This window comes from Halyomorpha halys, unplaced genomic scaffold (genome assembly GCF_000696795.3).
Source record: "Halyomorpha halys isolate HHAL.00 unplaced genomic scaffold, Hhal_1.1 Scaffold1492.1, whole genome shotgun sequence".
Classification (NCBI taxonomy): domain Eukaryota; kingdom Metazoa; phylum Arthropoda; class Insecta; order Hemiptera; family Pentatomidae; genus Halyomorpha; species Halyomorpha halys.
In genome coordinates, this window is record NW_027111780.1 from 20459 (window position 1) to 25498 (window position 5040).

Sequence of the window (5040 nt, forward strand, 5' to 3'; positions counted from 1 at the left end):
TGACAGTGATTGTTTAGCTTGTATCAAAGGCAAACAAAACAGAGAACCCTTTAATAAAGATACCAATAATAATAAACCCTTTAATAATAAAGTGTGCAATCATCACGTAATCTAGAACTCATACACTCTGATTTGTGTGGACCTATGAGTGTTCCCTCTTGGGGTGGTGCTAGATATATGTTGGCATTTTACTGACTATTTTAGTCGGAAGACTTTTATTTATTTGTTAAAGAACAAATATGAGACTATGAATAAATTTCAAGAATTCAAAAATGAGGTAAAAAAAAAAACTTGAGGCTAAGATAAAAACATTACGTACGGACAATGGTAAGGAGTATACTAATAAAAACTTAGAGAATTACTTATGAAGGCATGGGATTGTCCATCAAAAATCTGCACCTTATTCTCCTCAACAAAATGGTGTAAGTGAAAGAGTTAATCTCACAATTATTGAGAAATCTAGGACCATGTTAGAGGACTCAGGTCTGGATCTAAGATATTGGGGAGAAGCGGTGAGCACACCCACTTATCTTAAAAATCGAAGCCATATTAAAGCTCTCGATCATAAATTACCGGAGGAAATTTGGTCAGGTAGAAAAGTTAATTTATCTTATCTCAAAACCTTTGGATGTAAAGCCATGAGATTTATACCTAAGAAAAAAAGGAAAAAAATTGGATACCAAGTCTGAAGAATGCATTTTTGTCGGGTATCCTGATGACTGTAAAGCATACAGACTTATCAATCCTTCCAACCCGAAGCGAGTTATTATTTCCAGGGATGTAAAATGTATTGAGAAGGCAACTTCACTTGAGAAACCGAATGAAATTTCAAAATCGCCCAGTGAAATTCCTATTGTTTTTTCTGAGCGATCAAATAATTTGGATAATGAAAAACCGGATGACGAAGTACCGTACAATGAAGAACTGGACATTGAAGAGCCATTTTATGGTTTCGAAAATCAGGCTGAGGATGTTGATAACAATATTGAACCCACAGAAGAGGAAGATGTGACTATTCCTTGGAGATCGAAACGCCACCGTAAAACCAAGACCTTTCCTGGATTTGAGTTATACTTAGCCTCAAATGAAGAAATAAATGAAGAGGACATTGACGGACCCTATAAGAAAATGTGGGTGGCTGCTATGAGAAGGGAGATGGACGATCTGAAACTAAACAACACTTTCGAAGTTGTGGATCTCCCAACCAACGTCAAGCCCTTAAAATCAAAATGGGTTCTTAAAATAAAAGAGGATGGAGAACAGAGGATTTTTAAAGCTAGACTGGTTGTTAAAGGCTGTAGTCAAGTTTATGGGCGAGATTACAACGAAACATTCTCACCCGTAGTTAAGTATTCTTCTATAAGATATTTACTCTCTTATGCTGCAAAAGAAGACCTTGAAGTAGACCATATGGATGTGACAACAGCATACTTACATGGCGAATTAGAGGAGGAAATTTATGTAATACCACCATCTGAGTTCCTTAAAGAGGCCGAATAAGAGAAAGTATGGAGACTCAAAAAATCCATCTATGGACTCAAACAGAGTGGGCGTTGTTGGAACAAAAACCTACATGATAAACTAATAGATATTGGTTTTCTACAGTCGAAAGGAGATCCCTGCATTTACATTATGAGGAATAATAAAACTTATAAGTCTAATAATAGCAATCTATGTTGACGATTTTATATTATTCTATAATGATCAAGTTTTGACCTCCCGAATTAAAGAAAAATTAAAGGAGAATTTCGAGATGAAAGACTTAGGAGCAATCAAGAGATGTCTTGGAATGGAAATTATTCGAGACCATGTCAACAGGAAAATCATCATTTCCCAAAAATTATATGCAGAGCAAATTCTGAAAAAATTCAATATGGATAAAGCTAAGCCGACAAGCAATCCCATAGAACCTGGACTAGAATTCACTGAGAATGAGAAAGGAGAGGAAGATGATTGTAGTAACATTCCTTATCAAGAAGCCTCATGCCACACTATTCTATAGATGATCAGGAGTTGAAAAAGTTGGTTAGTTGTAACTACATAGACAACTATTAGAGAAAAAGTTTAAACTATAAAAATTAAAATCAGTAATTTACAGTCAATGCGTTTTAGTAGTTGCTAACTACAATTACTTTTTGTAGTTGCTAGTTGGCAGCATATGGAACACTCCGATGTCCCTGATCAATGCCCAATCTATCTGCACATTCAGCAATTTTGGCTGAACAATCGAACATGGACTGGAACAGAGCATCATGTACATTAGACAGTTGCTGTGCAATGGACCAATGCTGTAAAGGAGCCTCCTATTGGCAGCGGATTAAGCCCAGACCTCTATACCTCCTCGGGCGTACAACATCGCTGTGGAGGTGTTTGCAGGAAGTCCTATAATAGCCTTCTGCACTCCTGCGAATGATAGTGTTGATGCCCTCCAATATCGCTGGACATAGCTTTAGAGGAGAGCAGTTTGGAGAGGGTAAGTAAGACCCGGGGACACACATTGGTTGAAAATGTTGACCTTTTGCTCAGGCTTAAGCTTGTTCAGATTTTCATTCAATTTAGTCACTGAATCTTTGTTGAACTGTAGCTCTCCCGAGAATGTGCATCCTAAATATCTAATGGTCTCACCTTTTTCAATTGTCTGGATGCTATCTCCATTCTCAAGGGAGAGCCTCATTGTTTCCAGCTCTCCTTTATTCATAACGATGCCCACGCTTTTCTGAGGATTCAAAGCCAAATCTCCTCAAATGTTCTCTGAACGCAGTCTATTATTCTTTCTGCAGCACTCTGAAACCGCCAGGTCATCTGTGAAACCTATGAGGACCACACATCCTTGGTCACTATAGAGCTTATACCCAAATTTATTTGCTAAGTCTTACTTACACAGGTCGCGGTACAGATGGTCTATGGCCAGCTTGAATAATGAAAACAAGGGCCCACCTTGGCATACTCCACACAGTACCCTGGTTTGGTTTGTAGAATGGGCACCTATGTTGATTCTAATGCTGTTCGTAGAGAGGAGAGCCAAAATCACGTTTTTAAGATCTGGTGGCACACCCCTCGCTTCAAGTGAGCTCACGATATGGTTATGGCCAACATTGTCAAAAGCACCAACAACGTCGAGAAACACCACCGTACATTCGCTTTTCTTATTTTGTGCATCCTTTAGAATGGCATTAATGATTCTCGTGTTGGCATGCATCCCAGAAGGCCCTTTATAAAACCCCGGATTCCTGTGGAAGGTGACCTGTTTTCGTAGTTCATGATCCAGAACCTCTATAATTCGGCACACGATCGAATATATATTGTGATAGGCCTATAGGAGGATATGTTATTAATATCACCTTTGGCTTTATATACCAATATTTTGCACCCCTACATTATCTCCGTGACAATCTTCATGATATGGGTAATATCGAAGTATTTTAACGTGCGGATCATGGAGAACACCATCAGGCCCTGGTGATGTGTCAATGATGTTGATTTTATCGCTTTTTTTATTCTATCAACATCTATTGTGCTTATATTTGGCATCAGGGCCAGTTTCTCATATTCTGCACATTCACAGAGATTTTTACTCTCAAAGAGGTTTTTATAGTGGCTCTCAATTTCAGTCAACTTCATAGAACATTGCTTGAGAGTGTCGGCATTCATAATGGTTAACACTAACTTTTTTTTTATTATAATATTGGTATTGTGCAAGCTCATATTGATATTGTTCTGGCCGACGGCTCCGGTCTGCTTTATTAGCCCTCTGCGGATTTGTACCTTTCCAGCAACCTTGTCCGCCATACTAGTTTTATTCTTTTTCCTCAGTTTGTAAAATTTGACAGCAGGGTGCTGGGGGCCTGGTAGTTCAGCATTGATAGTCTTAAGAAATCTAAAATCAAGAATAATAGTAGTTGTAACTACATAACTATAATTAGAACTATTAGTTTATATTTTCAATTAGTATTACTTTTTCCAACTGACTGTGACATATAATAGTTGTGCTCTGCCAATTAATAATTCCTAAACATAGTAGTATTTGTTACTATTTCCCTGCAGCAGTTGAAGTTTTGTAATTTGTACTACTTTTTGTGTAACAGTGAGAATTGAATGTATGAAATATTGATTGTATGAAATAACTTTTAAAGTTTGCTATAAGTATTTTTATTTTTCTGGCCAAGTTCCTAGTTTTAATATAATGTTCTGTATCAGTTTGCCAAAATGTCAAGTTGTTTACACAAAAATATTTAGTATCAAAAATTGTTTATCTGTTCATCGTGTGGGCACTTATCATAGTTTTATATTGCCCATGTTCAAACAGTTAGTTTCAATTTGTAGTCAGTACTAAATATTCTTTCATAATTCAGTCGTGTGAAAAAGGGTACAAATCACGAAGACTTGGAAATCACAATGAAGAAGTCCTTCCCTGGTTCCATTTAACTATTGTGTCCTTACCCAAACTTGTTTTAATGGACATTGAGGTCATATCATACAATTATAATGGCAACTAACTTTGATAAGAAATCTGCTCTTTCATTACCTTTGATTCCTGAGTGGCACCACCTAATCTACATTATGTTTATGTTTTTCCTTTGACAGTATAGTTTTTTTAAATTCTTCTTAATTTCCTCACTCAGTTTGTGATGTATTTTTGAGTTTTGAAGTTCATATAATCTGTGTAAATAGTTATGTCTACATATGTATCCCATATTCTCTAAGAGATTATGTGATTCTAAGAATGTATGCTAGCGTCTCTGATTGACTATATATATTGACTCTACTCCTAATTAGTAATCTGAGTATCTATCAGTTTTTAATCTTAATCATTCAATAATCAAGCACACCAACTGATTTGAAACCCCAAGAGATCCTTTGTTAATTAACTTTGTTCTTTTAGTGAGATGTAGATAGTTGACCGTAGATTAATGCTTGAAGAAGTTTATCGGGGGGGTGCGGTCAGCAAAGAACAACATAAATAAACAAAACAATATTTATTTATTTTATGCCGACGTTTCGACCTGAGTTTCAGGTCTTCATCAGGGCTATAGAACAGAA

General features: G+C 36.6%; 1 protein-coding gene across 4 annotated transcripts in view; it reads right to left on the reverse strand.

Annotated features, from left to right (window-relative positions):
- H (Hairless) overlaps positions 1 to 5040 on the reverse strand; it is a 70949-nt gene that overhangs the window by 7122 nt on the left and 58787 nt on the right. The window contains exon 7 of one of the 4 annotated variants that reach the window (XM_067049778.1): positions 2881 to 3877. The exons of the other annotated variants lie outside the window; for them this stretch is intronic. The gene's annotated coding sequence lies outside the window, so the exon portion shown is untranslated. The remainder of the gene's footprint in view (positions 1 to 2880; positions 3878 to 5040) is intronic. 4 annotated transcript variants of the gene reach the window in all.